Genomic DNA, 15,909 nt, shown 5'->3' with positions numbered 1-15,909 from the left:
GGCCATGTAAGAGACTGATTTGACTTTTGATAGGGTGCGGTGGTTTTATGGCTTTCATTAGGACTGCCTATCTTGCTGTCACTGTGTAGGCTTCCGTCTTTTCTTTGACGATTCATATTTGCTACTAGGCATTATAGCAGTCCTACCGTGGTAGAGTCGGTTCTGTGAGTGAGGTATGTAGCTTGTTGGCTACCCAATATATTATTTATTCCCCTGGGGCTTTCTCTTTTATTATATTATCGATTTATCTTAGCTAGAATAACCTATGATGAGTTTGCCACAATAGTGTCTAGACACTGTATATCATTCATGGGACTTATTTTAGTAATTTTTGTATTAGTACTTTGGTGTTTTCTTTGGCTTATAGGTGTCACTTTTGTTCATCTGTATTTATATACCTCTGCATTAAGTTTTATGTCTCTGACTATTATGTTTCCGACAGTCAGCTTTTATCTTCACCTATAATTTTGTGAAACTTCCTCGCAGATTAAAACTGTGTGCCGGACCGAGACTCGAATTCGGAACCTTTGCCTTTCGCGGGCAAGTGCTCTACCAACTGAGCTACCCAAGCACGACTCACGCCCCGTCCTCACAGCTTTACTTCTGCCAGTACCTCGTCTCCTATCTTCCAAACTTTACAAAAGCTCTCCTGCGAACCTTGCAGAACTAGCACTCCTGAAAGAAAGGATATTGCGGACACATGGCTTAGCCACAGCCTGGGGGATGTTTCCAGAATGAGATTTTCACTCTGCAGCGGAGTGTGAGCCGATACGAAACTTCCTGGCAGATTAAAACTGTGTGCCGGACCGAGACTCGAACTCGGGACCTTTGCCTTCCGCGGGCAAGTGCTCTACCAACTGAGCTACCCAAGCACAACTCACGCCCTGTAGAGCACTTGCCCGCGAAAGCAAAGGTCCCGATTTCGAGTCTCGGTCCGGCACACAGTTTTATTCTGCCAGGAAGTTTCATATTAGCGCACACTCCGCTGCAGAGTGAAAATCTCATTCTATAATTTTGTTGTCTCCAATTGTTATAGTATGTAGATCATTTTGTTACCTTTACTGTAACGCATTGATTTGTTTTGCTATGACGTGCAGTAAGTCACCTTAATGTGAGTGCTGGATTATCTCGTAGATCTTGCTTGTTTGTATCTCACCTTATAGCTGTTTAAACAATTGGGTGCAGCACGTTTTAACTATTGAGCATGTTTTACATTTTTTGTTATCTTGTAAGCTTCTTTTGTACTTAGGACAGTGAAGTTCTTTACTGGTTGCTTGCGCTGTGACTTTGTGCTAACTATTCGTCAGCATACGACTTTTTAACCGGTTACGCTTTTAGACCCAAATTGACACATTGCCCAGTTCATTTTGTGGGACATTCGGCACTTCTTGACTGCATTTTGTGAGTATGGTTCGAATTCGGTTACTTTACCAGTGTTTCAGCGTTTCCTTCACTTCCCCATACAGCTTACGGGGTATAGTATGATGATCTTACCAGATACGCGTTTTGGTGTTTATGGTATTTGGTGTCGACCACAAATTAATCACAAATTTTTGAGTTTACGGGCTACCGTTGCAGGAGGGGCTTTACACTCTGTGCATATCTACAGTTGCATTAACACTACCCTTCATTGTCTTGGGCAACTCCATTACTGGCCATGCTGGAGTAGTATTGTTCAGTCCACGAGTACTTTATAATATGATTCCAGTTAACAAATTGTTTTTCGCGCACAATTGGTGCTCCTTTGGTGCGCAAGTGCGTTACTCATTTAGTGGGCTGAAACTTTGGTGTTATGTTGGTCTTCGCACACTCACTTGTTTTTTTAGCTTTTTCCATACCGTCAATACCTATCGCAACACAACTTGCTATGTGTCTGTTACTATTTAGCTGGGTTCGTCATTTTATAGACAGACGTTTAGGTTAATGCCTTATGCTCCCAGGGAAATAGTATGATATTTTCGGCTGAGACCTTGGGGGGATACCCTTACTTACGAAGGATTTGAGACCCTTATCAGTTTCTTTCACCTCTGTAGCCCCCACCTGTTAAGCGATATAAAGGATACCAATTCATTTTGTTTTAATCTATAACGTAGTCTCGCAAGCTAATTTTGAGTATTTTTCGCTTGCTCTTTATAGTCCATTTTTTCTCTTCATACGCTGTCTGCCGTTCTGTTTTGCGTCAAGTTGCTATTTTGATGACGTAATAACAAATTATATCAGCAGCTGTAATACAACCTATTCTGTAAATATGCGCATTATTGTACTTCACATATTACGGTGTAACATTTTAATTTAAATGAGGATAGGTCCCCATATATATATAAGGGGTTCCTAAGCTATATAAATTAGATAGCTTTTCATATTTAAAAAAACTGACAAGCTTTGTTTGGAGGAACTCCTGATTATACACTCTCTAGTTCTGGTTTTGCATGTTCTCGTGTATATTTGTAATGTTAAATGACTAACAAGTATGTACACATATTTGATGCTATTTTGTTGAGTTTGGTTTAACGCCGATACTTTCATTTTGTTGCTTTAAGTGCTTTGACGATTATCTGTCACTTTCTGTAAAGCCTGCTTAGTACACCTAGATATACAATACCAGTATACTCTTTTATTATACAGGAACCTGAAGATGGCATACTGGAAAAAAGCCGAAACTGGTAGTCAAAATAAAATAAAATAATATCTCAATTAAATGGCCGTTGCGGAATTTCATTGATAATTGACCAGCCGATGTCTCAAGCCCATGAAGGATCGACAAAGATAGCTTTAGAAAGCGGTTTCCTGAGCAAATGCGAATAAAAAAATATTCAGTCAGCGAGTGAGGATTACCGGCGGTCGTCTAGAGCTTCGAGAAATTCAGATTTTTATTGTATGATCGAAAAACAAAGTATACAATGACTACAAAGCGTCAGAGGTTTTTCGCACAGCAAAACTCCGAAATAAAAGTCTGGCATGATGGGTTCTCTTATTGCAAGAATTTGTTTTTAACATTGATTCACGTACTGGGGAAGAAAATCTCATTGCTGCTGCGTTGTCGCGATCTCTTATAGGATTGGAGAGAAATAGTGTGAATCCATTGCAGGAGTAGCACTTCATGCCTATACTACACTCCTGGAAATTGAAATAAGAACACCGTGAATTCATTGTTCCAGGAAGGGGAAACTTTATTGACACATTCCTGGGGTCAGATACATCACATGATCACACTGACAGAACCACAGGCACATAGACACAGGCAACAGAGCATGCACAATGTCGGCACTAGTACAGTGTATATCCACCTTTCGCAGCAATGCAGGCTGCTATTCTCCCATGGAGACGATCGTAGAGATGCTGGATGTAGTCCTGTGGAACGGCTTGCCATGCCATTTCCACCTGGCGCCTCAGTTGGACCAGCGTTCGTGCTGGACGTGCAGACCGCGTGAGACGACGCTTCATCCAGTCCCAAACATGCTCAATGGGGGACAGATCTGGAGATCTTGCTGGCCAGGGTAGTTGACTTACACCTTCTAGAGCACGTTGGGTGGCACGGGATACATGCGGACGTGCATTGTCCTGTTGGAACAGCAAGTTCCCTTGCCGGCCTAGGAATGGTAGAACGATGGGTTCGATGACGGTTTGGATGTACCGTGCACTATTCAGTGTCCCCTCGACGATCACCAGTGGTGTACGGCCAGTGTAGGAGATCGCTCCCCACACCATGATGCCGGGTGTAGGCCCTGTGTGCCTCGGTCGTATGCAGTCCTGATTGTGGCGCTCACCTGCACGGCGCCAAAAACGCATACGACCATCATTGGCACCAAGGCAGAAGCGACTCTCATCGCTGAAGACGACACGTCTCCATTCGTCCCTCCATTCACGCCTGTCGCGACACCACTGGAGGCGGGCTGTACGATGTTGGGGCGTGAGCGGAAGACGGCCTAACGGTGTGCGGGACCGTAGCCCAGCTTCATGGAAACGGTTGCGAATGGTCCTCGCCGATACCCCAGGAGCAACAGTGTCCCTAATTTGCTGGGAAGTGGCGGTGCGGTCCCCTACGGCACTGCGTAGGATCCTACGGTCTTGGCGTGCATCCGAGCGTCGCTGCGGTCCGGTCCCAGGTCGACGGGCACGTGCACCTTCCGCCGACCACTGGCGACAACATCGATGTACTGTGGAGACCTCACGCCCCACGTGTTGAGCAATTCGGCGGTACGTCCACCCGGCCTCCCGCATGCCCACTATACGCCCTCGCTCAAAGTCCGTCAACTGCACATACGGTTCACGTCCACGCTGTCGCGGCATGCTACCAGTGTTAAAGACTGCGATGGAGCTCCGTATGCCACGGCAAACTGGCTGACACTGACGGCGGCGGTGCACAAATGCTGCGCAGCTAGCGCCATTCGACGGCCAACACCGCGGTTCCTGGTGTGTCCGCTGTGCCGTGCGTGTGATCATTGCTTGTACAGCACTCTCGCAGTGTCCGGAGCAAGTATGGTGGGTCTGACACACCGGTGTCAATGTGTTCTTTTTTCCATTTCCAGGAGTGTATATAACAAACGTAGCATTTGAAAATTATGTGACCGTGAACTTGAGAGCCATGAGGAAGGAACGGGAGAGAGACCCAGCTGTGTCAACCTCGATGGGAGAGTCAAGGACCGCGCGGAAACAAAGATTGCGCAGAGCTGTTTGTTACGTAAAGGAGTGCTTTTCTACCGTGGCGAAGAGGAAGATGCGTTGTGGCGTGTCTGCATCCCTGATGAACTCATAAATACGGCTATATGGCAAACTTCGGTGCCAGAAAGTGTTATTTGAAGCTACGCACACTGTGATATTTTAAGGATACGGAAAGGGGGTAAGAGGAATACTAGCGTTGTGTAACGCATGTCATAAATCGGAACACATAACAGTCTCCATGCAGGCGCCACAATACCCTATCACCCCGACGACACTAAAGCATTTGGGCGCCACAAATCTCGTGGGACCTGTCTCATGCACGAGTAGGAGGCACTGCTACACACTAGTTGCCGTGGAGCTAACGTCGAAGCACGTCACTCTGACGCCACTGAAGAAGGCTACAGCGCAAACCATGAACAAAGCTTTTTTCAAACATTTTCTGTCTCAAGTATGACATGTGGGCACAATCATCTCCGACAATGGACCCCAGTTTAGCTCAAACAAATTGAAGGCCTTGTGGAGAGCGCACAGAGTAACACCTTTCTATGCATCTGTGGTGAGCGTACTGTAAGACCTTCGGTACACACACCATCAGATTATTTGACTTGTCACTCTAACGAAGTAGGCGAGTGTCAGCAACATGTCTCGTGGTCTTACCGTGGCGTGTTAATCTTCTGCCGTTAGGTCAGACGATAGAAATGCCACTTTCACGCTCAGAGTAGCAGATTGACGGTGACCAATTTTAAACAGACTTGATTAATTTTCACACACATTTATTAAAATAATAACAAGCATAAAAATAACTTAACTTGGTTCTGGATGCTATTTACAGTTGACGATCTGAAGTTCCTTTGGTATTGCTACGTTGATCTTATTCTCACATATATCTCTGATACTTGACAAAAGTGTCTATACATTTATCTTCATGGCTATGTACAGGAATATGGTAATCTTATTGGGCACAGACTCAAACTTGACTATAGACTGGTACAGACAAATGTAGAACTCGTACAGACTGTTGCAGACAAATGCAGCCTGAGTAATCGGAAGTCTGTACACTCGTTATAATACCTCGCGCGTTCATGTATCACTGCGCGAGTGTGATCCGCGAGGAGAAAAGGTTCTACGTTAGCAGCAATCTCATTGACTGCGTTACGTATTAATACGCGAGTCGGGGGAAGCAGAATTTGGTCCGTCTCTATGGCAATGCCATCTTGTAGTGCGAAGATGGACGAGCGCTGCGCCTGCGCTGTTGTGCTTAGCGGGGTGTGCTCTAGTGGGAAAGTTGTGTACGTGCTTACTACGCGGAACTATGTACACAACAGCATCTAAAGGCGTCCCCAATTGTCAGCGGTGGAGAGAATAACGAAAAGCCTGGAGAATCTCTGCCGCATCTACTGCTCGAAAAGGCACGCCACGTGAGATACCTTCATACATGATTTCCAGGACGTAATGAATGGGCTGCCACACGGAGTCACAAGAGTGGCGCAAGTGACCTGGTTCGCGAAATAGTTGACTTTTTGCCGCGAACCCGGAAATATTGTAGAACTGGCTCTCAGATGTTAGCGGACGGCAGGTGTGAAGGGGAACGGTGGGAAGTAGAGGAACGCTCGGCAACGAGAGTTTTAGATTGAACGAAAAGTCCTCGTTAAAAGCGTCCGGACGCGGCGTGCTGAGACACTTTCCGTCTGTCAACACGGGTGGCGCTTTGAAGTTCGCCGCCAACCACAAGCGCAGCCGTGTCAGCGACCTCTGCGCCCCCGTCAAGAGACTGACTTCTGCGTTGTGATGAGCGGCGGCCACACGCAGCGATGGACGGTTCATATACGGCACCAGCGTGCGGCAGTAGTAGCACGCAGTTCTAGGGTTGCTGTTCATAGCTAAAGCTCGTAATAGAGATCAACTTGCAATACTTACAAGGGAATCTCCCCATCGCACCCCCCTCAGATTTAGTTATAAGTTGGCACAGTGGATAGGCCTTGAAAAACTGAACACAGATCAATAGAGAAAACAGGAAGAAGTTGTGTGAAACTATGAAAAAAATAAGGAAAATATACAAACTGAGTAGTCCATGCAAAGATAAACAATATCAAGGACTGGAAGAGTGAATAAGCGCCGTGGTCCCGTGGTTAGCGAGAGCTGCTACGGAATCGAAGGTCGTAGGTTCAAGTCTTCCCTCGAGTGAAAAGTTTTATTTTTTATTTTCAGCTTATGTGACAAACTCTTATGTTTTCATTACTTTTTTGGGAGTGATTATCACTTACACAAGAAAACCTAAATCGGGCAAGGTAGAAGAATCTTTTTACCCATTCGCTAAGTGTAGTAGTTAGGTGGGTCGACAACATATTCCTGTCATGTGACGCACATGCCGTCACCAGTGTCGTATAGAATATATCAGACGTGTTTTCCTGTCGAGGAATCGGTTGACCTACGACCTTGCGATCAAATGTTTTCGGTTCCCATTGGAGAGGCACGTCCTTTCGTCTACTAATCGCACGGTTCTGCGGTGCGGTCGCAAAACACAGACACTAAACTTATTACAGTGAGCAGAGACGTCAATGGACGAACGGACAGATCATAACTTTGCGAAAATAAAGAAAGTAAAATTTTCAGTGGAGGGAAGACTTGAACCAAGGACCTCTCGCTCCCCAGCTACTCACGCTAACCACGGGACCACGGAGCTCCTGAGCTTATACTTTCCTTGATGTTACCTATCTTACGCATGGAATACTCAGTTTGTATATTTTGCTTACTTTTTTCATAGTTCCACACAACTTGTTCCTGTTTTCTCGATCGATCTGTGTTCAGTTTTTCAAGGCCTATCCACTGTGCCAACTTATAACTAAATCTGAGGGGGGTGCGATGGGGAGGTTCCCTTGTTAGTCTGCAAGTGGAGTCGTGTATAGCCTTCGCATATTGACAAGCGTTTACTATAGTGATTCATAGTGTTGCACACAGGATGGACATAGTCTTGTTGACATTGTATTCTGTAATGAATACCATGACAAAGCACTTGAACAGTGGCTGGCTCGTGCTATGCATTGGATTAAACCTTGGTTGCTATTCTGTGTTTAGTCTAGGGCTGCTATCGCGATTATGCTGTTATCCTCTCCTTCCGCGGGTGGCAGCAGCGGTGTGTATCGATATTCGCACCTCGGACTCTCTTTGGCCTGGCGCTTATAGTTTCCGCCTGGGCTGTGTACGGGCAGTTGGTCGGTTGGCGTGGAGCAACGAGGAAATGTCCACGGCACGTGGTTTGGCTGGGACCGCTGACGGCCTCTGTGCAGTGTCGGAGTGTGTGGTGCTGTTCCGAGTCTTACGAGGTTCGTGGCTCACTGACCCAGGACACGAGAGTTGAGTTTTGACTTAATCTACCAACAAGTCATGACTGTCCACATTGTGTCGTTAGGAGTTCGTTATTGGCTGTTGGGATATTCCCGTGAGCAACAAGGTATGTTTTCAAGTTGGCAAATTTTAGCCACCCTCCGATGGAACTTAGCTGTACTTGGTTATTTGAATTGAAGTGCACCAGCGGAATCTTCTGCCTTGTGGCCGTTAATGTTCCGGTTACCTATCCTGGCAATTGACGTAAATTCAGGCAGTGTATTTTCCTCATCGTGTTGTCACTGTCCAGCACGGCAGTTTGACAGATCAAGATGTAATTGGTTGTGGTCGCAAATACCTTCTACGTTGTTCCGTGGAACTCCCTGTTGTGTACTGGTCGGGTGAAGCGGAGGTTGCCTTGTCGGCGGGTCCATTGACTGTCTGTCAGTTGGGTAGTCGTCGGATCGAGAATGGTTGGGTCGACTGCCTGTCCCACCTAAGCGAGCGTTAGTGTTTGAATTCCAGGCCAACCCTCGGAACTTCTTAGCGCCCTCGGATGTACTGCCTTTTCTTGTTTGTTTTTGTTGCTTGTATTTGTATGGCTTCTAGCCGATTTTTGGATTAAGGTTGTTTTGCTCTCTAATGTGTCAGATTCTTTGGGCCTTAAGCCTGATTAAAGAACTGTCTTAACATAAGGTTTTGCCTTTTAAATTTGTGATTTTGGTTGAGTCTTAAGTGGCTTATAGCCGTTTTCTAATTAAAGTGGTCTTGCCCTTAAGGCATGAGATTGTACAGTGCATTCAGCCGCTAATTAAGTTCCAAAACTAAAGCTGTATTTTTTTAACGTTCTTGGCTCTTGTGATGTTTGATCAAATAAAACGTAGTTTGTTCGAGTGTGACAGCCGCCCATTTGGCCCCTTTCGACAACTACTTGTCCCGTCCTGCGCGTTTAGCAGGGCGTCTCACCACTGCTTAATTGTACGTATCCGCAAGGACATTCAACGAGCTGCTGTACAACTTTAGTTAAGAATCGCAGCACAATAAAGTGTACAGTTGTGTGGCACTAATTTATTTTCACTGCCACGGTTTCTCCGTCCACCTCAGGGCAATTACGTCTAATACCAAGTGTGCGAGCTATTCTACCCAGACGACCCGTACACTTCAGGAAGGTGTGACATCCGGGTTGTAGTGTGGATGAGGAAGGAGTAAATATTTTTGACCTCCTCTCGGGTGTTCAAAAATGGCTCTGAGCACTATGGGACTCAACTGCTGAGGTCATTAGCCCCCTAGAACTTAGAACTAGTTAAACCTAACTAACCTAAGGACATCACAAACATCCATGCCCGAGGCAGGATTCGAACCTGCGACCGTAGCGGTCTTGCGGTTCCAGACTGCAGCGCCTTTAACCGCACGGCCACTTCGGCCGGCCCTCTCGGGTGTACAGACTTGTGATATCTCATGGAAACGAATAAGTTCGCTTGCATTTTTGTGGCCACAAACACGTGAAGCCGTTTCTTCAGTTTCCTGAAGGTATGTGCGTCCGGCCGACTGGTGGCAGATCGGACACGTTTGCGCAACGACCGACGCCTGGCCCAACGACTCACTGTGCTTTTGTTCACTGCCAGGTCTCGGTAGGTGTTCTGCAAGCGCCTATGAATATCTGTTATGCTCTGGTTTTCCGCCAAAAGGAACGCGATGACAGCTCTCTGTTCTGAACACACCTACGTAACAGACACCATTTCGAAGGTTACGTTTTGGGCCGCCATCTATCGGAACTCCATAACACCACAGGAGCTGAAGCGAGAATATTCCACGATATGCCACAAAAATTCAGCATTTTTTTTCAACCGAGAAAAAACATGTGTTGAATTACTTATTGAATGGCCCTCGTATGATAAACATATCATGGATGAAGATATTTCAGTCAATAAATATCAACACATAAGGTAACAATAATATGAAAAGGGTAGTTGCTACTTACCATACAGCGAAGATGCTAAGTGGCAGGTAGGCACAACAAAAAGACTGTCACAAAATGGATAATTGGCCAACAAGAAGATGCTAGACTAAGAGCCCCACCGAAATTAGTCACAAGAAGCGATCCCTGAATAACCTGACTCTGCTGTTTTTACCGGGGTCTGGAACCGAACGCAAGTACAGGGTTATTACAAACGATTGAAGCGATTTCACAGCTCTATAATAACTTTATTATTTGAGATACTTTCAAAATGCTTTGCACACACATACAAAAACTCAAAAAGTTTTTTTAGGCATTCACAAATGTTCGATATGTGCCCCTTTAGTGATTCGGCAGACCTCAAGCCGATAATCAAGTTCCTCCCACACTCGGCGCAGCATGTCCCCATCAATGAGTTCGAAAGCATCATTGATGCGAGCTCGCAGTTCTGGCACGTTTCTTGGTAGAGGAGGTTTAAACACTGAATCTTTCACATAACCCCACAGAAAGAAATCGCATGGGGTTAAGTCGGGAGAGCGTGGAGGCCATGACATGAATTGCTGATCATGATCTCCACCACGACCGATGCATCGGTTTTCCAATCTCCTGTTTAAGAAATGCCGAACATCATGACGGAAGTGCGGTGGAGCACCATCCTGTTGAAAGATGAAGTCGGCGCTGTCGGTCTCCAGTTGTGGCATGAGCCAATTTTCCGCGGGCTACGCGTGAAACTTGACCGCACGCGTTCAACCGTTTCTTCGCTCACTGCAGGCCGACCCGTTGATTTCCCCTTACACAGGCATCCAGAAGCTTTAAACTGCGCATACCATCGCCGAATGGAGTTAGCAGTTGGTGGATATTTGTTGAACTTCGTCCTGAAGTGTCTTTGCATTGTTATGACTGACTGATGTGAGTGCATTTCAAGCACGACATACGCTTTCTCGGCTCCTGTCGCCATTTTGTCTCACTGCCCTCTCGAGCACTCTGACGGCAGAAACCTGAAGTGCGGCTTCAGCCGAACAAAACTTTATGCGTTCTTCTACGTATCTGTAGTGTGTTGTGACCATATGTCAATGAATGGAGCAACAGTGAATTTATGAAATCGCTTCAATCATTTGTAATAGCCCTGTATGTGTACTCCACTGTAGTGGAAACAGGCTGCAACGCCACAGTGTAAGACCCATAGTCACTACCAGTACGAAACTGCTGTCCATCGCTGCGGCATGACAAAAGCGCTAACTTGAAAACCTCCGAGGCGACGTCCGGATATTTTCGAAGAGACCCGGCGCCGTGGTGCAGACTAATATGTTGCCCCGCCTCCAACTCGGCTGACGTTGACAGCCCACACATGATGAACGGTGTTTGCCGCCGCGGTGTACATTACCACTTCTGTCTGGCGAGGGAGAAGCAGCCGTCTGCTGTAGAGCGTCTGTCGCGACGTGAACGACCTAAACTCCGGCAGGCACCAGCGCCTGACTAAAGGACGGGGCAGCCGTTGTGCGGGAGCCACCGACTGTGGGGAAAATGCCATCAGTCAGGGTCTCAGGACAGGGCACAACTCCTCAAACACGGCACCATCCGCTGTAAAAACAGGGGTAGTTCAATGCACCTGCTGCTCTCTACATATACAATTAGGCAGATGCTATTCCAACCAGTTCGGCAGTACCCGAGTGGCCAGCAGACGTCAACTGTTAATGTACTGGGTGATCAAAAAGTCAGTATAAATTAGAAAACTGAATAAATCACGGAATAATGTAGATAAAGAGACAAATTGACACACATGCTTGGAATGACGTCGGGTTTTATTAGAACCCAAAAAAATACAAACGTTAAAAAAATATCCGGCAGATATCGCTTCATCTCATCAGAATAGCAATAATTAGCATACAAAGTAAGACAAAGCAAAGATGATGTTCTTTACAGGATATGCTCAAAATGTCCACCATCATTCCTCAACAATAGCTGTAGTCGAGGGATAATATTGTGAACAGCACTGTAAAGCATGTCCGGAGTAATGGTGAGGCATTGGTGTCGGATGTTGTCTTTCAGCATCCCTAGAGATGTAGGTCGATCACGATACACTTGTCCGCCGCTCGTGGTCTCGCGGTAGCGTTCTCGCTTCCCGAGCACGGAGTCCCGGGTTCGATTCCCGGCGGGGTCAGGGATTTTCACCTGCCTCGAGATGACTGGGTGTTTGTGTTGTCCTCATCATTTCATCATCATCCAGGAAAGTGGCGAAATTGGACTGAGCAAAGGTTGGGAAATTGTACGGGCGCTGATGACCGCGCAGTTGAGCGCCCCACAAACCAAACATCATCATCACACACAAACGATACACTTGCGACTTCAGGTAACTCCAAAGCCAATAATCGCACGGACAGAGGTCTGGGGACCTGGGAGGCCAAGCATGACTAAAGTGACGGTTGAGCACACGCTCATCACCAAACGACGCACGCACGAGATCCTTCACGCGTCTAGCAATATGGGGTGCTTTTTTTTTTGGTTCTAATAAAACCCCATGTCATTCCAAGCATGTGTGTCAATTTTTACCTATGTATCTACATTATTCCGTGGTTTATTAGGTTTTAAAATTTATACTGACTTTTTGATCACCCTGTACGTTGCTTCCTGATATTCGTCATCATCACCATCATCATCATCATATCATCATCATCATCTCTTCATGTCGAGGCCCCAGTCCTATTCTCGTTTGGTGGATACTTCGCTGTCTGCATTTATTTCTACCATTGCGTTGACATGCTGCTGTTCACTTATACATTGTCCATAACCCAGCGCTTTGTACTTCCGTTCAACGTAACAGATTTGCTGATATTTGGTATCATGCATCACTTGTTCAGAAAATGACGCAATTTTTCCTTAATCTGCAAGAGTAAGTTTCTACTCTACTTTTAAATGTTACGTTTCTGTTAGTTAATGTAACCGTAGTCGTATATATATCTGTAATTTATCTTGCATTTCGGTTTCATTTGTGTGGTTTCTTGCGAAATATGAACTGGTGGTATCATATTAGAGAGCAAAATCACCGAGCGAGGAGGCGCATTGGTTAGCACACTGGACTCGCATTCGGCAGGTCGGCAGTTCAAGCCCGCATCTGGCCGTCCGGATTTAGGTTAGCAGTGATTTCGCTAAATCGTTCTAGGCAAATATCAGGATAGTCCCTTTGAAAAGGTCACGGCTGATTTATTTCCCTATCCTTTCGTAATCAGCATTTACGCTCCGTCTCTAATGACCGCTCGGTCGATACGACATTAAAATCTAATCTTCCGTTCCTCTGCTTTGATAGCGCAGAACCGTACGTGTAAACTTGAGACAGAAAGACTGTTGTATCTGCAAATACTCTCCATTTCACTCTCTTAATTTAATCCATAAGTAGGTACCTAAAAATGACCTGAGAGATTGCTTAATTTCTTTGGCATGGGTCCTTTTCTCTTTTCGACGATATTAAATCGATTTATTTACCAATTTTTTCGATATTAAGTTTTTTCTCTTAGTCGAAAGGGAAGTGACGTGGTTACCTTTTTCTGTTTTAAAATATTGACTGATGAAGAAATTATTTCGCGAAATTGATGACGAATCTGTGAGAGGATTTTCTGATTCTGAAGATGACAGTGTTAAACAAAGTGAACACGATAGTGAGTCAGACATTTCTGCTGCTTCTGATGATGAAACTGTAGCCGTGAAAAACGACTCTTTTTTTCTGGACATAGATGGTAAAACCAAATGGGAAAGCAGCCAGTCAGTCAAAGGGGCCGTGCTACAAACCAATATATTACTACGTCACATTTACGTGGATGTCACGGCACAGCTAAGTGAGTAAATGCGACAGAGTAGGCCATCTTTCTTTTAAATAATTGACAGCATTATGTACTTTATGAAAATCGCCTCAAATTTTGAGAGCAGCCACGGCTCTCAAGTTACGGACACAGCTGAAACTAAGCCATATATTAGTTTAATACTGTCTGCTCGAACCTACAGAGGTTCCCCTTCCCATATCAGTGATATGTGGGAGCAGGACGGATCTGAAATTTTTCCCTGACCATATCTTATCGGAGATTTTTGCTCTTCATTTACATCTACACCTATGTGGATACTCTACAAATCACACATTCGATTTGATAACACGAGCGACGAAGATGAGAGAAAGAAGTCTGACAAGCTGGTTGGTATTTGTAAATTTCTCCTACAAGTAGGCGAAAACTTTATGAAAGCCTATACCCCAGCAAAATATTTGACGACTGATCAGCAAATTATTCCCGCTCGGGGTTGTTGCTAATCTAGACAGTGTTTGCATAAAAAAACCTTAGAAATAAGAAATAATAGTGTTTGCCTTAGTAGATTATAGGAGATTCTACTTTCACACACTTGAGATACATGTAGGAGCAAAGAACCCCGAATGAGCCGTTGAACGGAATGGGTACTGTGTGTAAAACCTGTTACAAGATGAGCATCAACAAAAATAAAACAAGTATAATGGAGCATAGTCGAATTAAATATGGCAATACTGAGGAAATCAGATTGGGAAATAAGACACTAACGGAAAGAGAGACTATGTCACATGCTGACTGGCAATAACAAGGAAGGCATTTCAGAAAAATAGGAACTCATTAACGCTGAATTCAAGGAATGCAGTCTCATGGTTCATTCCGGCAGACTAGTAGTCCTTCAGAAGTTGTTCGGCGTCTTGTTGCTCACGTTAGAGACTCAGAAAGGGATATAGCGTTTGCTACTTGTTATACGTGTTTCACACTTGCCAGAACATTGCTGGACACGAAGCTGACCTCAGTGGGAACAGTACGAAAAGATGAGCATGAAATTCACACTGACTTCCGGCCTAGTAAACACAGGAGTCTTGGTTCAAGTTTGTTTGGTTTCACGAATGAAATGCGTATCGTTTTCCCACGAAATCTCACTCTGTAATGGTATTATCACTCAGTGATGCTAAGCTTTGTATTAATAGTGATTAGCACTGTTTTAGTGCAAGATTTCATTTCCTTTGTTTGTCACATAATACACTCCTGGAAATTGAAATAAGAACACCGTGAATTCATTGTCCCGGGAAGGGGAAACTTTATTGACACATTCCTGGGGTCAGATACATCACATGATCACACTGACAGAACCACAGGCACATAGACACAGGCAACAGAGCATGCACAATGTCGGCACTAGTACAGTGTATATCCACCTTTCGCAGCAATGCAGGCTGCTATTCTCCCATGGAGACGATCGTAGAAATGCTGGATGTAGTCCTGTGGAACAGCTTGCCATGCCATTTCCACCTGGCGCCTCAGTTGGACCAGCGTTCGTGCTGGACGTGCAGACTGCGTGAGACGACGCTTCATCCAGTCTCAAACATGCTCAATGGGGGACAGATCCGGAGATCTTGCTGGCCAGGGTAGTTGACTTACACCTTCTAGAGCACGTTGGGTGGCACGGGATACATGCGGACGTGCATTGTCCTGTTGGAACATCAAGTTCCCTTGCCGGTCTAGGAATGGTAGAACGATGGGTTCGATGACGGTTTGGATGTACCGTGCACTATTCAGCGTCTCCTCGACGATCACCAGTGGTGTACGGCCAGTGTAGGAGATCGCTCCCCACACCATGATGCCGTGTGTTGGCCCTGTGTGCCTCGGTCGTATGCAGTCCTGATTATGGCGCTCACCTGCACGGCGCCAAACACGCATACGACCATCATTGGCACCAAGGCAGAAGCGACTCTCATCGCTGAAGACACGTCTCCATTCGTCCCTCCATTCACGCCTGTCGCGACACCACTGGAGGCGGGCTGCACGATGTTGGGGCGTGAGCGGAAGACGGCCTAACGGCGTGCGGGACCGTAGCCCAGGAGCAACAGTGTCCCTAATTTGCTGGGAAGTGGCGGTGCGGTCCACTACGGCACTGCGTAGGATCCTACGGTCTTGGCGTGCATCCGTGCGTCGCTG

At 45.8% G+C, this 15,909-nt stretch overlaps 1 non-coding gene across 1 annotated transcript; it reads right to left on the bottom strand.

Annotated features, from left to right (window-relative positions):
- Nucleotides 1-798: 798 nt before the first annotated feature.
- On the bottom strand, nt 799-873 carry Trnap-cgg (transfer RNA proline (anticodon CGG)). The gene has a single exon. It is a non-coding gene; the product is annotated as a tRNA-Pro (tRNA).
- Between the last annotated feature and the right edge of the window lie 15,036 nt (nt 874-15,909).

Source organism: Schistocerca cancellata, chromosome 6 (assembly GCF_023864275.1).
Source record: "Schistocerca cancellata isolate TAMUIC-IGC-003103 chromosome 6, iqSchCanc2.1, whole genome shotgun sequence".
Classification (NCBI taxonomy): Eukaryota; Metazoa; Arthropoda; class Insecta; order Orthoptera; family Acrididae; genus Schistocerca; species Schistocerca cancellata.
This window is presented reverse-complemented; position numbering and strand designations above follow the sequence as displayed.